General features: G+C 37.6%; 1 protein-coding gene across 2 annotated transcripts in view; it reads right to left on the bottom strand.

Annotated features, from left to right (window-relative positions):
• Fam110b (family with sequence similarity 110 member B) overlaps positions 1 to 26927 on the bottom strand; it is a 150893-nt gene that overhangs the window by 109527 nt on the left and 14439 nt on the right. Inside the window, exon 2 of one of the 2 annotated variants that reach the window (XM_069990764.1) lies at positions 103 to 191. The exons of the other annotated variant lie outside the window; for it this stretch is intronic. The gene's annotated coding sequence lies outside the window, so the exon portion shown is untranslated. The remainder of the gene's footprint in view (positions 1 to 102; positions 192 to 26927) is intronic. 2 annotated transcript variants of the gene reach the window in all.

The raw sequence follows: 26927 nt of genomic DNA, 5'->3' as shown, positions 1-26927 counted from the left end.
ATTTAATAAGCTAAGGATAATACTGAACTTGTATTATCCAGCATTCTGAGAATTACTACCTGTCCTGTCCTAACCTTATAGGCTAATAATACTGTCACTTACATTGTTGCTGAGGGCTCCCAGTTTTACTGTGTACCAGGCATAACAGTCAATTCCTATAGCCATTCTGATAGGATATTAATATCTGCACTCTGCAAAAGATCATAGTAACAAAAACTATGAATATGAATAGCTTGAATATCCCTCATTCAAAAACAATGTCCTAAACCAGAATTATTCCAGATTTTGGCTTTCTCTGAATTTTGGAATATTTGCATAAAATAATAAGACACCTTGAACATAGGACCCAAGTGCAATATGAAATTCATTTATGTTTCATACATATCTATACACTCAGCCTAAAGGTAGTTTTAGACTGTAAGTGTGTGTGCATTTGGGCTGTGATATGAACTCAAGTATGGAAGTTTTCCAGTTGGGGACTTCGTGTCAATATTCAGAAACTTTGGAGTTTTTAATTATTTTTGACTTTTGTATTTGAGATATTCAACCTGTGTTGAAATTTGCCATGTGTTAATCCATGGAACAACTAACTCCTCACTTCATCCTCATAAGAACCCTGTGAAGTAAGTTAATCCTAACTACACAGAGCGAAAGAGAGGGGGGAGGAGGAGGGGAAGGAGAGAGGGGGGGAGAGGGAGAGGGAGAGAGAGAGAGGGAGGGTGAAGGGAGAGAGGCTGGGACAGTCAGTTGCCTACCTGGGGCCACACACATTGTAATGGACAAATTACAAATGCTGATCCAACACCAAACCCCAACTCTTACCACTAATACCAGAGTGTGGGCTCCTCAGGCCTGCTTGGGAGAAAAGCTTCAGCTCTACAGGCAGGCACTGGGTCAAAGTTGAGCCCCAAGCCTATAAGCCATGCGGCAAATCTAGCTTAGACCTCCAGCTCTGAAGTTTCCCTGAAGTAACTCATTACAACAAGCAAAAGCTCTAACCCAAAACTGGCACAGCTCAATGGTCCCTGGAATGTTACCCAAAGGGTAGTGTTTCTTCCTGAATAGATTATCTCACACGCCAGAATAAAGAGCGCTGGTCTGGATAGATGCTCTGCGCCAACTCAGAAGTCATCTGTAATTTGGTTAGTAAGGCCCACTATGTGTCTAGATCACAACCACAGTAGATCTAGAGTTAGGGAGTCTGTCCAGGCAGAGGCTGCCTCCCGAGCAAACAGAGCAAGAACCCCCTCCATGCCTATGTGTGGGTCAAAGGTAGATGGGCTAAGGGTAGAACAAAGACTGTATTACTGTGGCAACACTGTTTCTTGGTACAGTGGGAAATCAAGGGGATTAATTCCAAGGGAGTATGAAGGCATTACAAAAGGCTAAAATGACAAGGTAGCATGGGTGGAAGGTAGAGAGGGAGGTCTGGGAAGACAGGCAAAGCTCCTCAGCCCCAAAGGAAGGCAGGAAATTATGGAGATACAATCCCCGGCTAACATACACTGTCAACCTCAGGACCAATAGCAGCTCGGAGAAGAAGAAAGCTAACATCTAAAGAGTTACATAGAGAAGGGCACTGTTCCTGTCCAACGTCCAAATTACAGTGTTCACTGTGGCTGGGTTAGTCCTGGTATAGGTTCTCTATGGAATGCTAGATAATACATAAGTCTATGGTTGGGAGATAAGTACCCCTTACAGCTCAGTGATTACAGTAGTCCCCCTCACCTTTGTGAGGTATATGTCCCCAAAGATCAGAGGAACTAAGACTAGCATTGGATCCTATGTACCACTCTATATTTTCCTTTAATACATACTCATGATGAAGATTAGAAGATCAGCTTCTAAATTACTCAGAGTAAAAGAGGAGTATCAACAATAAGTAATAAAAAGAAAATTTGCAACAATATGTCCTAATAAAAGTTACACAAAGGCAGTCACCTTGTCAAGGGACATTTCCAATTCTTGGCCTGGCCAACACTTTCCATTCTTAAGAAAGATGTAAGATGACACAATGCCTACAAGAAGGTGGTTTAGGCAGATGCTATGATGCTGTGACACAGCCTTAGCTCCTACTGACCAGATTCTCCACTAAGCCCCAGAAAGCCATTCTGAGGATGTATTGCAGTCTTTCACTCAGCCACTCTATCACACCCACAAGGTGAATCACACCTTTGTCCACAGATCTAGTCTTAGTCACTCAGCGGCCATATCAGGTACCAAATCAACTGTCTCAATGTCACAGTGCATCTAACTCTCAAACAGTACACAATTTATAACCTACAAATTGTTCAGTTCTAGAATTTTCCATTTAATAATACTCTGCAGTTCACTGCAGGTAACTGAAGCCACAGATAAATGGAGAAATGTACAAAACATCATCCAAAACAATAACAAAAAAAACAAAAACAGCAAGTAGCCCCAAACCCACAAAAATAAAACATATCGTTTAAATTAGCAAGGACCCAAAGCAAGGCACCATTATTTTTCTGGTTAGGGCTTGCACACTGTCCCTGAGTCTCACTGTGCTCAAGGCTAGCACTCTACCACTTGAGCCACAGCACCATTTCCAGATTTTTTCTGAGTAGTTTACTGGAGATCAGAGTCTTACAAACTTTTCTGTCTGGGTTGGCTTCAAACCATGATCCTCAGATCTCAGACTCCTGAGTAGCTAGGATTACAGTCATGAGCCACTGTGCCCACTACAAGGCACAATATTTAGTAAAAATTGTATGATACCACCTTTCCCCCCAAATGCATTTAACTACAGGCTGAATTACACTCTAGCATCTGTTTGACAAGGAGAATAACAAAGGTATAGGTATCAAAATCTAACCAGTATTTTCTCTGTACATAGTGGAAGTCTGTGTTATATTATCTGTCACATTCAGTTTTTTCTTGCAATATATGTACTATGCTTAACAACTGGGGGGAAAAAACAGACTAAGTTTCATGTCCAGTGGGAATATTCACATATTCACAAGTTGGAGAACTGTATACTGTTGCTGCTTTACTTATTCCTTGAGGAATTCTGATTCTAACAGCCCAAATAGAAGAAGTTAAATATAAACAGGAGGCTTCAGAAATCCCAGGCAAAAAGAAAAAAAAAGAAAGAAAGAAAAAGAATATACTATAAGCAAATACCCAGTACTGAGAGAAGACATGCATTTCTGGACCAATGGGAGCAAGGGATGGGACAGTATATAAGCCTCTGGCCTCATAGCTAGTAGAATTTGTGTTTCCCACAGAAGGTACAGAAAGTGGGTCACATTTTCCATGAATGGAGGTTCTGTCAGTCCTCCCAAATCCTCCAGGGACAAGAGACAGGTTAAAGTGTGTATAATCAAAATAGTGATTAGCCCTCAAATGCATGGAAGGAAGAAAAGGGAAAAAGGAAGGCAGTGAAGAAGAGGGAAAAGGAAAGAAAAAACAAATCAAAATGGAAATAGTAGGAAAAACCAAACAGGGAAGGGATTGTATTCAACATGTAAAGGACTACATTTATTTTAATTGGACAACATTATTCAGTGTTATTATTTATTGTACAGAAATATAATACCCAGTTTAAAAACGGGGGAACTAGAGGCATGACTCAAACAACAGCCTGAGTGAAAAAGCCAAGCAAAAGCACAAGACCCTGAGTTATAGCCCCAGTACTGTCATATATATATATATATATATATATATATATATATATATATATATATATATATATATATATATATATCCGTGTGTGCATGCACATGTGCACACACATGCACGCGCACACACACAAGGAAGGGGGGTTAACTATTATTTCCCTTTCAGGCTCACAAACTCCTGGTAACTTCAAACTCAGGACAAAGGATGTGAGGAACAACACAAGGACAGGAATTGTGCTATCAAAGACAATTTGGCACTTTCTAAAAAGAAATTAATACAGATTAAAACATGCTGGAGAATAAAAGTGATTTAAAATACACATTAAGAAGAAACTTATTTCTATTTCTTCCTGAGAAATGTAGACAGTATATTTCCTAATGCACCTGGGGAAAAGTTGGATTCAAAGCTCTTTTTATAATTTAGCTGCTCTAGCAAGCTTTAAATTGGTTCCAGAAGAAAACAAAAATTAACTATGGGATACTTTTTGCTTGTGTATCCAATGGAAAATAAACCAAAGGAGAGACTGAGAATTCCCCTTAGTTCAACATCATTCCAAACTCAATATTGCCAACAAGATTTCTCCATTTTTCCAGTTCACCTTTTTTTTTTTTTTTTGTCGGTCGTGGGGCTTGAACTCTGGGCCTGGGCGCTGTCCCTCAGCTCTTCAGCTCAAGGCGAGCGCTCTACCACTTGAGCTACAGCAGCACTTCCTCCAGTTCACCTTTTCAGACAAGAAACACTGGGCTAGCCTCTTCCCAGTCCACAGCCAGACTGGAAAAGAGACTAGGGATTTGCACTTGAGGACTTCAGTTCTTGTTGCTCAAGAACAAAAGTCCTGTAGCTTGTCTATCCTTCAAATAAAGTCTCGACTTGAACTGATGACAAGAACACATTCCTGCTGATCCTGAGATATTTTTCCCTGCACTGAGGACAGAGGCATCCCAAATTTTGAGCATATGAGATTTCAAGGAAAGGAAACACTTAACATTGATTGGGCATGTGGCTGTGGCTGTGGTCCCTAAACATGGGTCTATTTAACAAAGGGGTGAGACTCCAAGGCAACATGAGCAAAGTCACTTCCCTAGGACTGTCGGATATGGAATAGCTTTTGCTGATTTTGGAGATACTTGTATAAATCATAAAAGTGATTGTTTTTCCGGACATATGGTAATTTAAAAAAACAACACTGTGGTTGGAAATTTTAACTGTTGTCTTTTTCCAGCATCTGTTTGTGTCCAATGGTAATAAGGCAAATGATTGTATCTTGTTTACTTGAAAATAGAAGCTAGCAGACAGAGAAGACATTGTCCTAGCTACAACAGATCATCTTCTTCATACAGACCTACTGTATACTCTACATAATTAGAGGAATAATTAATAGTAAAATATTTGAAGGAAGTGCTTGGGGCTCCAACAAATGATGGCTATGAAACACCTTCATTCAAATTTATACCAGATTCCCACCCATCACTACATCCTTACTGGGTCACTGTGTAATGAACCATATACCTAAAATGTATTAGTAAGGCTGCAAATCTTGACCCAGATTTTTACAGCTTCCAAGAAAGAAAGAGAAAGCTTGGAAATGTCTACTTTAGTAACAATTTCAACTGAGCCTTTCTGCTCTCATCTGTGAAAGTTACAAAACAATCTACTTATTCCTGTCCTATTACAATGTTTGATAAGAACTTCTATAAAGTAAATTTTACCACCTGATTAAAATAGAAATAGAGACTCCAAGACCAATGGCTCTTTTTGGTTGCTTTATTCTATGTAGTGTAATGAGACTTAGTTTTATTTGCTTGCTTAATTACATTACATGGGATTCTAGAAGTTGAAATTAATCAATTATCTAGTTGCTTTTTTTAGAATTTTTTTAATCTAAAATTATGTCTGAACTCAATTCAAACTGACTATGACATATAAAAGGAAAGCAAATGATTTTGTACTATAATATTAGGCAATCAGTAGTTTTTACATTTTGGCCAAAATGTTTAGCATAAATTCCTTTACATCCATTTTTGTCTTTGCCTTTTCAGAGTTTTATAGAGAGAAAACAATGACAAGTAAGTTCTGACTACAAAGATTGAGACAAAAAGTCATATGATTTTATTTAGGACTGGGATTAATGCCACCAATAAAAATGCAATACTGGACTTCTTCCAAGTTATTGTGAGAAACAAAAACTATCCAATTAAAATAATTCCTATCCCATAAGCATAATATTTAGTATCTTATAGTTACCTGTTCCAGTTGATTTATTTCATAGATGTAAAAATGATTTGACCAGTGTGGTCAAATAACTATTTCAAAGTCACTCAACTAAACTAAATACACCTTAGATTTCAGACTTCCTACAAGCTACATTAGATGATAATCAGTCTTTCATTCACACAATCTCCTAAAAGCTTGTAATTTCATATTTTTAGCATAAATTAAAAATATTATTCCAACATTGATCAAGACACATTTTACTCATAAACTACTTTGTTACATACAATTTATTTGTATAACTACTTAAAGATAATGATAAAATATTATTCTATACAGTATAAATACAATTTGCGAAGTCCAATATATCAATGTAAGCCAATGGTCAGAATTATTAAGAACTTACTATGCTTTCAGCTCTAATAATTAAGCCAGATTACATGATCATAGCCTATGAGAAATCTGAAATGAAATTTGGGATACTCTTAACTGTCTAACCTAGATACAGTTATGCTAAAAATACAATTACCTTTTTTTATTCAGTCATATCATAATAATAGGTTTGCTACATTTTCAAGCAGATTTTATAGATAGCTATCTACAGTCAATGTTTATATAATGTTTTTAAACTAAGAATTTCAGAATGATTCCATACTAGATCCATCATATCAGACAGAATTTGCACTGTCTGAAACACTGCCATCAATGACAGGTACTCAATTACTCGGATTAGTAGTTTTATGATCATCAATAATCATCCATTGACTCTCAGTATTTATACTGCACTGCTGGGTATACAGGAGACAGTGCCCAGCTGAGCACAGGCAGACTAGCAAGGAACTCAAACAGGGCTTTATGGTCTGAAGTATAGGGTTGTATGGATGGGTGTGTATATGGCTGCTTCATAGGGACATAGATTTTGTAACCCCCCACAGGTGGCTTCCCAGAGAATGCAAGTTGACAGAACCAGTAGAAGTAAACACAATGCAAGCAAGCAAGGGAAGAAAACTATAAAAGCCAGCAGAAGAAAGAAGATACCTCTATACATACCCCATAGCAAAAGCAGCTCTCAGAACAAAACATCCATTAAGGTGAATTTCGTTTTAGAAACTATGAAAGGGATCAAGTACAGCCACCACAGATTCGACATCTGTGGATTCTAACAACTGCAGTTCAAAACTATACTGAACATGGATAGCCTTTTTATTTATCATCATTGTTCCCTAAAGATGGTAATAACATCTATCCACATAGCCACTGCATTGTCATAGGAATTGTAAATCATCTACAGATGACTTAAAGTATATGGGAAGCTATGTGTGGTTTCTTTGCAACACTGTTCTATTTTATATAAGGAATTTTAGTATCCATAGATCCAATACCTCCTGATTTCCAAGTGTTAGCTACAGCTTCCTTCTGTTTCCTCATAAAAGCTCATTCTCACTAATGGCATTAACACTTAGTTTTAAATAACTGCACTAAGGGAGAATAAAGGGCAATTTCATCACACGCTTTCAATAAGGAAAGTATCATGTAAACCCAGAAGGAGACCTGTAACGTTATTAGAAAAATGCAAAATAAATCTTTAATAAGATAACTATTATATGTTATTGTGAAAATACCATACAGAGGGTTACAATTACATGAGCAAGGTAATGAATACATTTCTTATCAAGCATTGTTGCCTCCTCCTTTGTTTCCACTTCCCATCCCTTCCCATCCTCCCCCCCCCCACCAAGGTTGTAAAGTTCGTTTTTCGACATAACGACTCGTACATCTCATGGTTGCAATGGGTCCACCTGTATCCCTATTTAAACAATTTGTTTTTTTCCCTTCCCCTCCACAAATTATACCAACATCAAATACAGTGAACGCAGGGGTTATACCGTGGGGGAGGGACATACAAAGCAACAAAGAATTATCTTATAAATATGTTAGAAACAATAGCAAGAAAGAAAAACCATTTGAGTCCTTATCTTGGGATTCATTTAGCCTAATATCAACTTATCCGACCGTTTCTTCTAAAGTAAAGCACAGAGCAACTTAACTTCTAGGTATAAACTCAAGAGGCATTTAAACAGATTTCACACAAAGGCTTATAAAAAATTTCCACACAAGCTTGGTGTTGGTGGTTCATGGCTGTAATCATAGCTACTGGGAGGATCACAGTTCACAAAGTCCCTTTTCAATCAAGAGGTGGGCACAGTGTGGCCTATGCTTATCATCTCAGCCACATGGTAAGCTGAGATTGAGAGAATCAAAGTTCCAGGCCAGCCTGAGCAAAAAAACCTGTGAGGCTTCATCACAACAAAAGCTGGGTGTGGCGGCCTCCATCTGTCATGTCACCTGTAGCAAGAAGCAGAAAATAGGACAATGGCAATCTAAGTGCCGCCCAGGCAGGAAGTAAGAACATGTTTCAAAAATAATGTGATTCAAGATGCACTATACTCATAACCTGACTTTGGAACTCTGATCTCTGTGTACAACTTCATAATGATAAGATTAGTAAAAAACTAGCAGTTTGGTATAGGGCCTATAAAAGTGTGTGAAGATGTAGCAGGGTCATAGCTCAGTAGCAAAGCACCATTCTAGTAAATGAGAGGCTAAGTTCAAACCCAGTGCTGCCCACCCCACCCTGGCAAAGCATAAATATATAAATGGCATCTACAGCTGTCTAATTCATAGTAGCCCCAAATTGGAATAACTACCAAATGCCGAATGGATAAGTAAATAAACAAATGTGTTATAATCTAATGGAAACCAGTATCAATAATAAAAAGGAGCTATTGATACAAAAACAATATAAATGAATCTCAAGAGTACTGTATATGGGAAAGAGAACAAATACAAAAGACTAAATGTAGTGACTCAGAAGGCTGAAATCTGAGGATCTACTTTCAACACCAGTCCATGCAAGAAATTCTATGATACTCTTATCTGCAATTAACCAGCAAAAAGGCATCAATGGGGCTGTGGCGCAATTGGCAGAATGCTAGCCTGGAGCAAAAAAGTTGAAGGGCAGAGCCTTGACCCTGAGTTCAAGCCCTCATTCTCTTTCTCTCTCTCCCTCTCTCTCCCTCTCTCTCTCTCTCTTTCTCTCTCTCTCTCTCTCTCTCTCTCTCTCTCTCTCTCTCTCTCTCTCTCTTCTCTCTCTCTCTCTCTCTCTCTCTCTCTCTCTCTCTCTCTCTCTCTCTCTCTCTCTCTCTCTCTCTCTCTCTCACACACACACACAAATATGCAGGGTCCCATTTAAAAGGAATTATGGAGAAGGCAAGCTCCAACAGAAAGCAGAGACAGGAGTGTCAAGATCAGAATGTGGAGAGAGGAGTGACTGAAAAGGGAGAAACATGCAGTGAGACAAAGATGTTCTCTAAGGGAGTTGGGACACACTGTGCATATTTGTGGAAATGCACTGAACAATACACTACAAGTCAGTAATCTTGATTGTATATACACTATACCAGCAAAAAGTGGTTTAAAAAATACCCTCAGTGTCATCATCATTTCATCTGAAAATTCACCAGCTTTAATAAGACCTTGAAATCTTTTAGAAGTTGGTACTCAACATCTTCGAATATATAAGGATTATAGCCATCAATGATGGTTAGCTGGAGACCATCAAAGAAAAAGAGTCAAAAATACTGCCTACAGGCAAATGAAAGCATTCTATGTCTAGTGGATTGGGGCTTCAGTAATCGATTTCCAAAATCTAGCCTAATGACATATAATCTATGATCAACCTCTTCAATGTAAGAATATAAACTTCCTAAAACTACTAATAAGCCAGAAGGGTAACATGGAACATAGAAGATATGCCAAGAAGTGTGTGAAAAATGAACGAGTATGGAGAATTGAAGCCATCTAAGGCAGATTGTGAATTAAATCCAAAACTACAATGGAACACTAAGTGGAAAACAACTGTGTTCTTAAGTCTACTGGACATGCTTATCTACAATGCAAATAAAATATTTTTGACAAGCTTATCAAAGTTATAGGAGATTCAAAGTTGATGACGGTTTGAATATTATATAGTAAAAACATATTCAAGCCTGGCACTGGTGGTTCACGCCTGTAATCCTAGCTACTCAGGAGGCTGAGATCTGAGGATCACAGTTCAGAGCCAGCCCAGGCAAGAAAGTCTATGAGACTTTTATCTCGAATAAACCACCAGAAAATAGGAAGTGGCACTGTGGCTCAAGTGGTAGAGCACTAGCCTACAGTTCAAGCCCCACAACCAACAACAAAAAAAAAAAGTCCAAACAAACAACAAACAAAAAAAACCCCACATATTCAAAATGTGGTCAGCTGGAAGGACTTCACAGTATTAAGGAAAAATATAGATCAAAATTTAAAAAATTAAGCTGAATCCATTTAACAAATATTTCCTGAGAGGCTATTATGTGGTCACTGTAGTAGATGGAAAAAGATTCCAAGATTAGGTAAAAAAGTCTTTGCCACACAAACTCACCATACAAAAAAATGCAGAGAATTCCACTGTGCAAGTTCTACATTGATAGTTGTGCAAAAGACCTATCACTCTGAACTTAACACTCAATTGTCAACTATCCCTCAAAAAGCTAAAGGACAGTGCCTTGGCCCTGAGTTCAAGCCCCTGTACTCTCCCTCCACCAACACACACACACACACACACACACACACACACACACACACACACACACACACACACACACACACACACACTAAATGCATAGTCCCTTTTATATGGAATTTTGGAGAAGGACAGCTCTAAAAGAAAACAGCATAAGGAGTGCTAAAATCAGAGTGTAAGGAGAAGACTGACTGCAAAGGGTATGAAAGAACATGAAGGGAAACAAACATGTTCTCTACTATGAACTGTCAGCTACACGACTGGAAGTATGGAATTCCGTACAAAAAAACATAAATACTACTGAGCTCTGAATTCTCATTCCATGTAGAAATAATGGTGCTGTACTATTGTGATCTGGAGGAACTTGGAACATGTCCCTTCTAAAACCCACCTTTAGGCACATAAACCTTTTCTACTGTCGCCATCCCTCCGCTACAAAATCACAAAGGGAACCTAGGAGTCTGAAATGACTCTGTACCCACTGCACAATCAAAGCTAGTAAGGGTGTTGAGGATGACCAGATCTTGACAGACTAAGGCACTGGCAGACTGCAAGGGAAGCTAATAATGATCAAAGTGTCTCACAGGAGAAACTTTCTATGCAGGAAGGGTCACCATTCTGAACAGCAAGCAGCATACACAACAGAGGAGCAATATGGGTAAGGATAAGAGCAGGGCAGTGACTTAACAATCTCACATTTGAATGGACCTTTTCATAAAGCAAGGAGACTTGGGAGCATCTATGAATCAGTAATCCTCTAATCCTGGCAATGGAGACCTCACATACTTCCATCCCCTCTCAATCTACTTCCTAATACCTAGTCTTTCAGCTTCCATGATGTGTGGGGCACGTGGGCGGCAAAGATGGTGCTGAGAGGGAGTTGAGTGGGCAGAGCCCTGTTTGTTTGCTTTCAGTGCATAAACAGCTCCTGGAAGCTTAGGTGCATGATAGGGTGTGACCTTTCACAGTGATTGGTTGGTTCCTTTTCCTCCCCATGCCATCCAGTCTCTTTTGCTTTAAAAAAGTGCTTGCTGTGTGTTAATAAACGAGTTCCTTCTTGACTTGACTTCCTGCTGCATCTGATTGTCTCCCGGGCTAAGGAAGGCTTCTGATTGTCTCCTGGGTTAAGGGAAGCTGGGGAACAGGAGAGCACTGCACTTATCTTTCCCCTGACGCAGTCTGTCTTTCATGGGACAGACAAAGGCCCGACAATGATGCATCAAAAACTGACCTTTTTAAAGTTCCTCTATAAATATGCAGTCTTTCCTCACAGCACCAAATCTTCTTACTCTGTAAGGGCCCCATCACCTAGGACTAAGGCCAAACAGTGCTGAAATGGCAGACAAGCACCACTATGGGTTTAGATTCATCAGCCACTGTCCCTCCCATGCTGTGTCCCAGCTATTCTGAACCTGGTAAAAACCTTCCACCTCTCATCAGGCTTTTACTGTCTGAAATACTTGATGTGTGCCCCACTGTGTTTGAAGACTTCTATCCATCCTTAGCTCCCTACAACCACTCCAAGCTTTACCCCTTCTTCCTCTTTTTACCCTGGAGTATTACATCCATCTTCATGTAAACATTCAGTCCAGATCTGAGACTTGGTTAAATGCCACAACTCTCCCCTCCTCCTAAGCTATAAACCCTGTTTGGCTATCTGCATTTCTAGAACTTAAGATCTATCTGGGGGCACTGCAGATATCTGTGAATGAATCAAGGATTCTATGATAGCCCAGCACACCATGTTTTCATATATCAATTTGGATTAAGCAACAGCTACAATGAAAGCCAAAAAGAATAGATCAAGGCTACTGAGTCAGTACAAGAACCCAAATGATTATCCAATAGGCACACTTGGGTATTCTGAAGTCAGCTAGGTTCAAATTTGGCCTCCATGTGCCCAGGTCTCCTGGTTTGTAAGAAAAAGACAAGAAAATCCTTTACTTCCAACAATAACTGTGTGATTGAATGCCCTCACATTAGAAAGGAGCTAGCAAAAGATGAGAACAGACACCAGCTTAAAACTGCTGGCTGGCGGTTCAGCAGAAGCACTGACCCCAGCAATGCTGAGGTCCAGTCCTGACCACACTGACGGTAATGAATATATCTGGGTAAATGGCTCTTTATCAGCAAATGGCAATAATTTCTACTTTTAATATATGTAAAAGGGCTATGAATTTAATAAAGTTTTCTTCTTCAGGATCATTGATTCCAGAACTATCTGGAAAACTTCCTTTTCTTTTCCTAAGAAAGGCAGGATTATACAATTGAATGCATCTTGAGATTAAAACTGAGAAGGCCATAATCATTTCCCTGTAACATATCTCCTATGCTGCAGATACCTTTAGAAAAAAGCTTTCTGTGACTATCAGTAATTAATTAATTTGGACTGAGTTCAAACAGATTACATATAAGTCTCCGATTTTACAGGAAAAAAATAAAGCGTATTGAAAGGTTGTATTAAATTCATTCAAAGATAGCCTAGCACTTTTGTTCATTCTCTAAAAACAGTACTTAGCAAACCTACATATGGTCAAAGAAATATATATCCCAGCTAGAAATGTCTGAGAACAGCTTGATGGAAAAACTGTAATGCTTTCTACAATGCCAATGTGTGTGTGCATCCATGTGCATGCATGCACGCGAACACTCACGTGTGTGCATGTGCACTCGAGCACTCGTGTGTGTGCAAGTATATTAGGTGTGTCAAATACTAGGGCTTGAATTCAGGGCCATGGCCTTGACATCTTGCTAACTTTTTCACTGGAGGCTGGCACTCTACCACTTGAGCCAAACCTCAGCTTTCAGCTTTTTGATGCTTAACTGGAGATAAGAGTATCACAGACTTTTCAAAACTGGATTTGAACCTCAGTCCTTAGACCTCAACCTCTTGAGTAAATAGAATTACAAGCATAAGCCATTAGTACCTGGCTTAGTGTCACAATTTTTTAAGGATAAATGCACCTGATTGCAAATTAAAGAGAAGTGTATCTTGCTGCAAAAAAAAAAGAGACATTTTTAAGTGCTACAGATCTCAGAGGTTGTCACTCCTAAAAATAGTATTCTGACACACATGATTTTAAAACAGCACATTATTAACTGGATATGAATTAATTAATAATTTTATCATTCCCCAGGTTGTCAGGATTGTGAATTAGGAGATGCAAATAATAACTCATTTAGAAAAGACTACAGAAATTATGGAGTCATATCAAGTTCCAGCCTAATTTCTAGGAGAAGCTGGATGAGCCAGATGCTTATATGTAGATAATGGAATAAAAACGAGAGTGACTTAGATTATTTTTGGGCCTACTACGCTATCATGCGAGGCAGGAACAGGAGAACCAGTTTCCTTAAACATTTGTAACTTGAATACCCTCAGTAATTTCCTAAATCCAAGATACTCTGAGAGATATTTTGTTTAGTCAGCCCACATGTGATTTGTACTATGAAAATTCTTACATGCAAAATCTCTTACTAACTTACCTTACTTAAGGTAACTTACTTTACTTAACTCACCTTAAGTAAACTATGTATTTCAGATACATAGTCAGAAGAGTGATCTACCACACCCCAGCCCTTGCATTTATGTTTTGATTTTGAGATAAGGTCTCCATAACTGCATGGACTGGCCTTGACCTCCCATTTTCCTGCCTCAGGCTCATCAGTAATTAAGATTTCAGGGGTAGAACACCACACTTTACTGCACATGGATCTAGTCTCCAGGCTGATCTTTAAATTATTACTTTTAAATGACTAGTTAGTAAATTAGTCACTGGGTTATTTGAAAAATGAAAATTATGTAAGATTATTTCAGTCACTCTAGAATATGGCACCAAAAAATTGTGTCAACAAATTTCCATTTTCTATGATTATAAACTTGCAACCTTCCATCCTTCTAATTTATCTCCAAATACCCAAGGAAAGAGAGATTTAATGAAAATGAAGTCTCTGTTTCCTTTTATTTCCCGCCTTAAAAACTTAGAGTGGGGGAGAGGAGTGATAGTATGTTTGCTTAATTTTACCCAGCAAGTGTAAAGCTCTGAGTTCCACCCCCCCCCAAACAAACATGCACATGCCTCCAAATATATATATATATATATATATATATATATATATATATATATATATATTCAACATTCCTATGCTGTAGGAAAACCACCTGAACTCCATCACTCATTGCTCTCATCTTGAGAGGAAGACTTTCCCATTTCCCATTTGTCTTTTCTGCTCCTTGAGAAACTAATCTTAACAAGCTTGAACTTGGCTTTCTTGTGTATGTAAGAAGTACCTATGGAGCCCTCCTCAAGGCTTCTAGAGCAGGTGTCAATGACTTCAAGCAAGAGTCTCAATTGACTTTGCCTGAGCAAAGGGAATTCACCTTATTAGTAATCAAGTATGGATCAATGCCAATATCAATACCCATATATTCTGCTATCTTATAAAAATTAAAGCGTAATGTTAGTAAAATGTAAAGCAGTCTACTGGACACTTGCTTTCCTGTAAGGCTTAAGCATGAATTTTCTGAGGCATTCATGTTTTATATTAGTCCATTTAAAATATTGTGATAAAGTGGGAGAAAATGAGGGAAGGGAATAACACTGTTCAAAAAAATGTACTTGACTTAGGTAACTGCAAACCCTCTTTACATTACCTTTACAATAAAATTTAAATTAAAAAAATAAAATATTGTGACAAAATATACCTAACAAAAAATACAATTTTAATCATTTTTTATGCATACCATTCAGTACATCCGTTAACCAATTCCCCAGACTACCCTCCCCCAGCTCTGGCCACTACTACTCTGCTCTGTCCTCTCTGACTACTCTAGAACTGGGTGTGAGTGGAATTATGCAGTGCCACTCGTATCAGGAGATACTCAACCTTCAAAATAGAATCACAGAAACAAGTGCTTCTCATCAGCAAAGCCCTCCTAAATCATCACATACCGAGAGCATGAATACTCCAACAGAATCCAAAAAGAGAGCACCTCAAAATCCACTCATCAGCACATCCCAGAAAAACTCCAAAGGTAGGCCAGTGAGGGCAGACTATATGCTAGGGCACCATAGCACATCTACTGTGACTTATTTAAGTCACAGTAAGGTTTTGCTCTTGTGAACTTTCCTATTTACAGTGTGTAAACACTCTCTTCAGGGATTCAAGAAAATCAATTTCAATATAAATGACTGATCAGGAAAGGTTTAAATTAGGAGTCAATTTCAAACTAATGCTTGCACTACTGATACTGTGTTAGTAGAGAAGCTAGCAGGGAATTTCAGCCTTGCAAATGCCAGGATAAGCTGATAAACCAAAACCTGTCTGACAATGAAATGGAAGCAGGGGAGCTACAAACAAATGAGGAAGAATAAAAGAACGAGTAAATAAGCAACAAGATTTGGTATCCATCATCACCTTAGAGGAAACAGAAAGGAGGCCCACCAAATCAGAAAGCCATCCAATTCTCATTATTTAACCCAAGCCAAAGTCTGTAACAGAGAAGATGGCCTAAGATGGCCAAGATGGCTGACAAAAAACTGCCATCTTCTCCCTGGCCTATCTATGCCACATGCTCTTTCTCAGCCATATTTCTTTTGTAATAAAATTTTCTATTACCTTTGCTATGTTTTTCTTGCCTGCATTATTATCTTACCACACACGAAGCCTGAGGTTGTTTGGCTGTCCTGAACTTTCATGTAACATATTTGGTGCATTGGCCCAGACATTAGGGATCAAGTAGGTCCTTTTCTAACTTGGATTCATTGAATGGTTATGAACCCAGGTTTTCGGATCCTAGGCCCAAAGAGGAGTTCCAAGATAGATGCAGCCACCTGTTCCCATATACAAAATAAAGAGACAAAAAGATAGCACTTCAGTACACTGTCACTGTCTTCAGATGTACAGATATTGGCTTCAGGTTAAACAGGTAGAATTGAAAGCAGGAGCCGATTAAACAATGCATAGTTAAAATAGTCCCAGGTCACAAGTGTGACCTAGTTGACCATTAGCCCAGTCTTTGTCCTTGGAGGAGTTATCATTTAATACAGTAACAGAACAGGAACAAGATGATCTTCTGAGTTTTGAGATGTTTGCTTTAAAAGAGTAAGAAGATATTGCTTGTTTGAGGAGCACTTTGCTTTCTACACAAGATGGTTAATCAATGCACCTTGTCTTTCTTGGAGCCCAGGATGATTGAAAAGCTGACTGCAGCAGAGAATAGCTCAAATCAAAGAGAACAGATTCATGGTTCAAGAACTTTTAGCTAATTCACAGGACCCAGAAACATCTTTAAGTTGCCTCTTATAGTTACACCACATTTAAAGGTAACTGGCTCTCTTAATGGTAATAAAGGTTAAGAAACCCTCATGCAAAAGGATTAGGACTAGAATGTCAGACTGTTTAGGATTTGGGAATGGTTTCATATAGATAAGGATTTAGCTTAAGGATGCAATCCAACTCTCATGTAAAATTCATTATGTTTTATATAAGACATTTTATACACATAGTCTGAGAATCACATGAAATTTTTGTTTTACATGAACCAAAGTTTAAGTACACTACACCATCAGGCATGTTGACATCGAAAGTATCTTGGATTTCTGAGTATTTAGAAATTAGGATTACTGATGCTTAGCCTTTACCAGACTACATAAAGGATACAACTTGCTCCCTAAACCACAGTGTATGCTGTATGTTCTTTTGTAACATTCTTTAGCTGTTTCATGTAAGCCTTACTCTCCCAACTAAATCACATTTCACAAATTCAGCCTTTGAATTCGTTCACATTCATCGTACTCTATTCTCAAATCAATAAATAGGTATTGAACAAAGTATCACTAGTAGATCAATAACTAATTGAAAAGGTAGCACATATAGTGAATTGATCAAAAGCATACATTTTGCTGACAATCTCTAACTGAAATCTCAATTCTACTCAGGGATTTTGTGAATATAAAATAACAAGACTCTTCATATCATGAACATGATCCCTAAAATAAATAAAATTATTACATAAACAAAATGATTACATTTTGATGTTAGTAGTAATAGTGCTAGGTATTGATTCTACTGTGTATCTAACTTTTCATGTTATCTGACTTGCTCTCATGTGGGTGAACAGTTTTATACCTAAAAAGTGATGTAAAAAAATGCCAAAGAGCAAGGTTTAGCTTTATTTTATTCTCTTTCAGCCATCCCATTTTAGTGGCAGGTAACAATACCAGTGAAGGCTCATTGAAAGAGCACAAAGATCACACATTTCAGATTTGGATGAAAAAAAAATTAAAAGAGCGTCACTTAATCTATGTAAATGAGCACTGATTATTAGCCTATGCTTTCCATGAGCCAAAGCTAATCAGAATCTGGAAGGCAGAGAATTCATAGGTCCTTCATCCTTCTGAGGCTATTTCTCAAAAAAATACTGATAAGACTTCTATGTCTAATGGGGATAAAGAACACAGGAAAAGCCTTTCATCCAATGGTCACAAAAATTCACTCACGCTAATAAAATCGTACTATGGGTCTAGCAGAGTAAAAGAAGTCTTGATAATTGTATATTAGCAAGAAAGAAATCCCTTCTTCGTGGGCTGAAGGCCACTGCCTCTTCTATGCCCAAAGATTGTGCCAAATATGTGACACGAGAACCAGGCCCAGAGGATTTCTCTGCAGGACTGAAGGAAAAGACAAGAGACAGTATGGGCAGGAAAAATAACCAGAATCCTGAACTGCAAATAAAAAAAAAAAACGACTTTTCATAAGAAGTTTCAGATACTTTTCACCTCCTCAAAACAGACAAGACAGCAACAAGGAGAGGTCAGAAAGTCAAGAGAAATCACATGGCTCAGGTATTCTCATCACATGAACTTCAATCAATGGTCTGAAACTGCGGTCCAATCCTCTCCCAGATGAAATAATGATGAAGATTTCTTTCAAAGGCCTATTAAGTGAACCCAATATGATTAAAAGTGAACTTAAAACTTAACTAAACTGTGAAGGACTCAAATGCAAAGCTCTTTCCTCTAATTTTCTCTAAAGACACACAAATATGACAATGTAGAACATATATTTAGCATTTTCTGCTTTCACAACACCAGTAATAAAATAAAATTCAGAAAGCATACAAAGAACAAGATTACACAATCCAGAGTTGAGAGTAAAAACAGTTAATAAGCATAGAATTGCAGATGATAGTTAATGATATTAAGGATGTTAAAAGAAGTATGTAAAAGAATTTGTAGGAAAATAAAAATCTAAGAAAAGAGGACTAGATATTTTAGGACAGTAAGAGAAAATAAAATAATAATAGGTAGAAGTTAACTAAAAAGAGAAATATTAGAAATAAAAATTGAATGTGCTTGTTAATGGACATTGCAGGGGGGAAAAGCCATAAACAAAACCTTCAATTTAAAAAGAGAAAAAAAAATAAGGAAAAATATTTATCAGTGATTTACAAAATAACAAATAAGACATGAGAATAATCATAGAAAAAAATGATTACTATATTAAAATGATTTGCATTTAGATTTAAAATTATTTGCATTTAAATTTAAAATATTTGAAGAAACGTACCGAATTTGGAGGCGAAAGAAAAATTGACCCACCAAAAAGAAGGTTCAATGAATTCCAAGCAGACAAATATTTAAAAATTTGCTTATGGATATATCATGAATACGTCTATATACATATAAACATGTATGTGTATATAAACAAAGAAATCATGTATGTATGTACACACATCTGGCTTTAAGCCAGATTCTCACTAGAAACTATGGAACCCAGAATGAAACAACATAAATTAACTGAAAGGAAAAAAGACAGCTGTTAATCTTCAAATAGGAAGGCAAGGTAAAGATTTTCAGCTAAGCTAAAGCTAAGAAAATTCCTTTCTAGGAGACTGAGCACTACATAAACAACAGAGGAAGTTCTTCAAGCTGAAGGGTAGTAATATCCAGTGGAAAACCCCCCCCCCTCTCTCTCTCTCCATATATATATATATATATATATATATATATACACACACACACACACACACACACACACACACGTGTGTGTATATATGGCTTATAACACACAGAAATAAAACATACAAAAACATCACCAAGTCAAAGAAAAGTGTAAGTGGAAATTAAACTGGATATGAAAATAAAGTATGAATTCAATGAGGAAGATGATTACATGTCTATACCTGTATCTATCTACTAATTAACTGTAACCTCTACATCAATCAATAAAAAATAAACAGCCAAGAAGATAAAATATTAATTATTACAAAAGGAGGCAAGCAGAAAAGAACAGATCAAACTAGAAACATATCAACCATTGACCATTTCAACATCAATGCAAAAATCAACGACATCATGTGTATTAATACCAATATAAATTATATTGAATTGAAGTTAAATGTAAATGGACTAAATCCCTAGATTTAAAGGATGAGTTTGGAATATGAGGGAAGAGGATTACATTATCCGAAAAGAAATGTAACCCCTCTGTACATCACTTTTATAATAACAATAAAAAATGAAAAACAAAAAAAGATGAGTTTGTAGCAGTCCATTCAAATACATATGTTAGACCTAAAATATAACTTTCCAGTAAACACACATAGCATCATATGCATATATACACAATCTAACTGGGTAAATTATGGTATAGACAAGGTTGGAATTTGTATGGCACAAGCTTTTTGAACAACCTGTTTAGCAAAATGAGTATTGGGAGGCTGAAATATGTCTTGATTGGGGTGGTGGGGTGAACAAGAGAATGGAGCATGGGAATAGAAGAGGGAATGGTGTATAAATACACTCATAAGATTTAATGTATGTCCATGAAAAAGGAAATGTGAAGCTTGATGGGACTGGTAGGGAAAGGGGTAGCTGGGAGAGTGAGAAAGATGGTGCTGTAATAAAGATGCACTGGACACAAATGCACATGTGCAAATGTAACCCTCTTGTACAATCATTTGAAGATTTTAAAAAATGGTATTTAGAACCTTATTTAAATGAAAGAAAAAATGTTTATCAAAATAGAGAAAAATCAACACCTGACTATATACTCTGTAAGAGAGTATATACTCTTACATATATATATATATACATATATATGTACATACATATATGTATATATGTGTATTTCTACATATAGGTATTTATACACATGTATATACTCATATATACACACATATGCACATGTATACATACATATGTATATATACATATATACATACATATACAAATATATACATATATATTACTAATCATAAGAAAACTGTATCACTACATAAATATTATGTAAACTATACAAGTCTTGCTCTCAGGGATAAGCAGCAGACATTACAAGAGTCACATGGACAAAGAGTCAAATATGAACAAGAGTCAAATCAGCATAAAGACATGAGTGATCTACAGTATATGGACCTAATTATACATCCTTAAACTAAATAACTGAGCAAAAATTTGGAAATTTGCAGAAATGAAGAGACAAATTCACAGATTTTGAGACTTTTAGCTTAATAATTGGTAGGACACATAGACAAAAAGTTTAATTTTTTAAATTAATTTAGGATATAAAAACAATAACAAGCATAAATATATTTTGTTCACATTTTATAGCCCTTAAAATTGAAACAGCACCCTAAGAGTTTTGATTTGTGAAGATTTTAAAAAGTGAGTATATGTTTGTAAAGAGCTTACAATGGTGCATTATAAATTACAAGCAAACAGCAACAACAAAGTCCTCTTTCTGAATAATTCTTGGTAATTCTACTCTTTTGTTTTCCTGTTATAACAGTGTAAGCACTGTTATATTATTACCGTTCTCTTTAAGGCAAGCATAAGGCTGGAGGTGTATTGCCAAATTGTAGAATATCTGGGTAGCATGTATGAGGCCATGGGTTTGATTCCCAGCACAGATAGAAAGAAACAGTGAGAGACAGAAACCAAAAGAAGAGTCCATCTCAGGAAGAATCCAAAAGTCTTTAACCATGTATCAAATGATCCTTATGAAAATCTAGTTTATATCTTAACCCTACCTTCAGGTTTTCACAGATGCAGGTAAACAGTCCTGTACTCATCAACTACATGGTAATGCACAAGTCAATTTATCTTCCTCAACCTGTCTCTCATCTATAAAATGTAGACTTTTCTACCCTGTAGGATTTAATGAAGCAGAAGCGGCATAATCCTTAAATCCAGCAGATGTTCAAATCCCATTAAAAAATGACCTGAATAAACTAGTACTATGGTTGAGAGGCAGAAACTTAAAAGGGATGAAGTTCTACCTCCTCCTCTCTGCCATACTGGGTTTGTGTGGTCTCCAGGATTGCCATTGACATAACAAAATTGAACTTCTCCCTTTCCCCAGGCATGCCTTGCTGTGTCATGCCTCTGTCTCTTGATTTGATCTGTCTTACCTGCCTTCAATTTCCCTCCTGAATTTTCCACTTCACTCCATTCCCTTCTCCCAGCCCAACTGCTCACCTAGCTACCACTTAACATGCCTTAAAAGGTAGGTGGATTTGATTCAACTAAGATAGGATATTCAGAAAGCTTTTCTGAATAAAACAGTTCTAATCAGGCCTACCTCAGTTTGCTTACTGTCTTGTCTAGGGCCTTGAGCTGAGAATCCTTGGAACCTGAAATCCCAGAGAACATAGGACATCACACCTGGCTCCCTGGAGCATTTCCTGACCCAAAACAGCTCCTTTAAGAAAGACCTGCTAGTCAGATAGCTTCATTGGGCCCTTGTCTTTGACCTACAACCCAGACAGTTCAAATGGTTCCTCCAAGCTCTGCCCAGACTTCCCCAAACCATAGTACCAGACACAGCTTGACTGCAACCTCCTGAGGCCCACAGCAAGAACCTTCCAGCCAAGATATTTATAAAGAAAGGCAATCAGCATTGTTCAAGCTGAGAAGTCTCAAGGTCATTTCTTATGCAGCAACAGGTAATACTGATTTTACTTCCACCCTCAGCTTGCTTTCTGCTTAGTGCAGTTGTTTACCAAAAATGTACCAAGTTCACAGATAAAAATGGCCATCAAAATGGCCTAAAGAACAGAGGTATCACTTACCTCCACCCAGGACCCCCTCCCGACATCAGCTTTCTCAAATACTGAAATTGATTAAAGATACCCTTTTATGAAATATTCATATTAATTGGGTCACTACATAATTAAATTATAAAAATAGAATTTCTAATGATGTAATAAATAGTTCAATACTGTAGAAGTTGGTTACCAAATAGGACTTACTTTAATTACACAATACACATTTCACTTGAAATCCTCCTAGTTGTTCTGTGGTTCACTGGGGGCATTTTTACTTAAAGACCTAGGACTAACTTTAGAAATTATCTTCACTATATTCCTCCATAATTATCAGTTTAACAGAGATCTGCATCAATTATGATTGGAATTTAAAAAATGAGTGTAAAATTATCTATCTCAAAACAAAAAGTCACCAAAGCTCTCTGGAAATGAACAGTACCAACTGATCGGATGAAAAATAAAAATCGTACAAAAAGTAAATTATTTTGTAAACACTTTTTTAAAATCGAAGGAAATCTAAAGTACTGAATTTTCATGGCCTAATGTCTTGATGTGAATAAAATCTTAAGATCAGCTGGGCACAGTGGATACATAGACTTAATGAAACCTGTAGCCATTTCGGAGGCAAAGATCAAGAGAATTGTAGTACAAAGCCAGCCCAACCAAAAAAAAAAAAAAAAGTAAAAAAAAGTGAGACCGCATCTCAACTAATAAAACTAAACATAGTAGATGGTGCAGCCTTGTCAACCTAGCTCCAGAAGAAGCATAAATCACGATCCACACCAAACTGAAAAAGTGAGACTCTCTCAAAAACAAAGAGAGTAAAAAGGGCTAGAGGTATGACTGCAGCAACAGTAGAGTACCTGCCTAGCAAGCATGAAATCCAGAGTTCAAACCACAGTACTACCAGACCAAAAACAAAACAAAAACAATAAAAAATCCATTATATTTAAAAATATTTCATTTTTATTCATTAATTTTTCTTTGCTTTTAGAGACTAGGTCTTGCTCTATTGACCAGGCTGATTTTGACTCTGATTCCAAGTACTAGAATTATAGGCATGAGCCACAATTCTCATTGCTTTAAAATAGTTTATTAGACTATGCCATAAGAATACATTTTCTTTGAAAATTGAGATCATAGGTTTACTTCCAACAATCTAATCTGTTCAATAAATGACACATACAAAATCAAATATTAATTGACACAATATTTTAAATATGAAAATGTATTAATATGAAGGGCAAGTGCCAACGAGATAGAGAAAAGCACACTGGGATGACTGGATGGCAGTGTTAAAAATTAAAAATTAGGGACAGCTAGGCATTGGTGTTTCACACCTGTAATCCAAGCCATCTAGGGGGCTTAGATCTAGAAGATTATGGTCCAAAGCCAGCCCTGGCAGAAAAGTCTGTGAGACTCTGATTCCAATTAACCAGTAAAATGCTGAACTGGAAGGTATTCCATGTAATAGTGGACTACCCATGAGCAAGAAAGCCAAGCACTAACAAAAAAATAAAAGCGAAAACTGCAGTGCAGTTCTCGTGTGTGTGTGTGTGTGTGTGTGTGTGTGTGTGTGTGTGTGTGTGTGTGTGTGTGTGTGTGTGTGTGTGTGTGTGTGAACAATGCTGCAATGAACATGATTGTGCTGGTAGCTTTAGTGTGCCCTTGTTTTTGTTCTATTGGATAAAATGTCCATGAGTAGGATTGCTGGGTCATAAGGAAGCTCTATGTTTTAATCTTTTGAGGAACCTCTATACTGCTTTCCAGAGTGTTTAAAAGTTTACATTCCCACTAACAGAATAGTAGTGTTCCTTTTGGGCATGGCAAGAGTTGTACTGAAGTTCTTGAAGTGAAGGTAACACTCATTCCTCATGGGACATGTGTTTTTGGCAGCTAGAGTACAATCCTTTCCACCCTTAGTAACATTTTCTACAAGTCACCTGCCTTCAGGGCTCTCCCTCCTGCCTAGGATCAAATAGGGAGCTGGTATCTAGGATCCAATGAAGGACTTCACCCAAGCCATTCAACATAACCAGGAAATGAATGAAAAATGCAGATGTCCTGGCCCTCCCAGACCTGCTGAATCAGAATCTCTGGTCATTGACACTCTATAAGCCTGAATGAAAGGTCCTTCTGGCTGTTCTGCTGAGCTAGTGACATGATCAAGGGTTCCTAATGTGATCTATGTGTAAGTCACAAGGAAATACTCTTTGCAGTTCTACCGATCCCACTCTACAGAATGCCATGTGTTCTTAACTACAATCATAGTCAATACCACCAAATCAGGTCAGCTTGAAGGGCCTTTCCACAGAGAACTGATTAAGTGACATACCAATTTGGTCCTGTAGTTCTAATTTTATTGTGGCCATTTTCAAGTCCTTAGAGGCCTTAATGCACAATCAGGCGCATTCACAGGAGGACCATCTTCCTGCCACCTTCACAGAAACAGTCTCCAGAACTGCAGGCAGCAGCACCCCTCCCAAGGACTCCGCTTACACACATTTATCAGTTTATGGAGGTGTTAAGGGAGAAATGACCTTATTTCTCAACCCTGTGCCCCTGAGAGAGAGAGCCCTGAATGCTCTCTATTAAGTCCACCCAAGAACAGCCTCAGAACCTTAAAAATGTGCTGAAGTAAGACCAAAAGGAGAAGAAAAGATGATGCTCAAAACTGTAGAGCAACTATAGAGTATGGCTGATAGGTTGGCATGGACACGCAGGACAAGAAGATGTCCACCCCATCACACCAGATCCTCAGCCTCACCTCACCATACATAGAATTCTTTGCATGGCAGAGCATTCTGGCCCAGGCCTCTTCCAACCTCAACGTGGCAAAGGTAGTATTTACCACCTAGCTATACTTCCCAATTCACAAGTTTTGTTTCTATAACATGGAGAACACACACTTAACCAATCCTTCCAAGCCTTTCTAGTATAATAAACTATTCTTTATTCAGTCACTAATGTTCAGAGTTGAGACTGCTTCCATGGAGGGAACAGAAAACCTCACCTAGCACCTGAGAAGAGTATGGTATGGGCCTAAGAACACAGGGTACACCCCACACCCTCCCTCTTCCGATTCTCATGTTGTCTTTACATATCTTTTACAACATCTTTTACTTTCGGTTCCTTGAACACTGTCCAATAAATGTGTTCAATGACTAAACTTCAGACTACACATCAGAGCATGGCTCTTTCAGACTCTTAAAAAGGCTGGTCACAGAGGGGTTACAATTACATATATAAGGTAATGAGTACATCACCTTGACAATAAAATTAAATTTAAAAAAATAAATAAAAAAGAAAAGCTTAAAAAAAGAAAAGCTGAAGATATGGAACCAACCCAGATGCCCCTCAGTAGATGAATGGATCAAGAATATGTGGTATATATACACAATGGAATTCTATGCCTCCATCAGAAAGAATGACATTGCCCCATTTGTTAGGAAATGGAAAAACTTGGAAAAAATTATATTAAGTGAAGTAAGCCAGGCCCAAAGAAACATAGGTCCCATGGGTTCCCTTATTTGTAATATCTAGTATATGTATGAGTCAAGCGGAAAAGGTCAGATAATGTGATGTCAGGAAAATGAACCCTTAGATGTGTATTTTAAGGTTTTTTTCTTTCATGCATGTGTTTCTAACGCATTTATAAGATTATCTTTTTGTTGCTTTGTATGTCCCTTCCCCACAGTATAACCCCTGCTTTCACTATATTTGATGTCAGTATAACTTGTGGAAGAGATGGGGAAAAACCAGTTGTTTAAGGATACAGGTGGACCTGTTGCAACAATGAGAAGTACAAGTTGTCATGTCCAAAACGAGCTTTACAATGTCGGTCCGGGGAGGGGGGGGGGAGGAGAAGGATTGGGATGGGAGGGAGGGGGGAGGCTGGGAAGGGATGTGAAGGGTAAACAAAGGAGGAGGCTGCAATGCTTGGTAAGAAATGTACGCATTATCCTGCCTATGTAATTGTAACTCCTCTGTACAGTATGTTCACAAATAAAATTAAATTAAATTAAAAAAAAAAAAGAAAAGCTGGTCAAACTCTTATGTTTCCAGCACTGAAATGAAATGAGCTACCTGGGAGTCTCAGGGCCATTATTTGTTCCTGACAAATAACCAACACTCCATGTTCTGAGAACTGAGATTCTCCAGCTACTGACTCAATCACACCTTCAACCTTCCTCTCTGTTTTCAAACTCGTCCTTGACCTTATGAGAAGAGACATTTCAAAAGTATTACAGTAACCTAAATCTCAATCTACTGAATTGCTTTGATCTTCTAGCCTAGTAACCTTACGTGAGGAAAAAAAAATAAAAGCTTGCTATGATTGTTCTTAGTGAAACAATTCTTGCTGCTGGTTCCTACTACTTTCTTTTCTATCAGTACACAACCATCTGCTTAACGGTA

Source organism: Dipodomys merriami, unplaced genomic scaffold (assembly GCF_024711535.1).
Source record: "Dipodomys merriami isolate MVZ:Mamm:240054 unplaced genomic scaffold, mDipMer1.0.p SCAF_4, whole genome shotgun sequence".
Classification (NCBI taxonomy): Eukaryota; Metazoa; Chordata; class Mammalia; order Rodentia; family Heteromyidae; genus Dipodomys; species Dipodomys merriami.
Note: the sequence above shows the minus strand (reverse complement) of the source record. Positions and strands in the feature narration are given on the sequence as shown.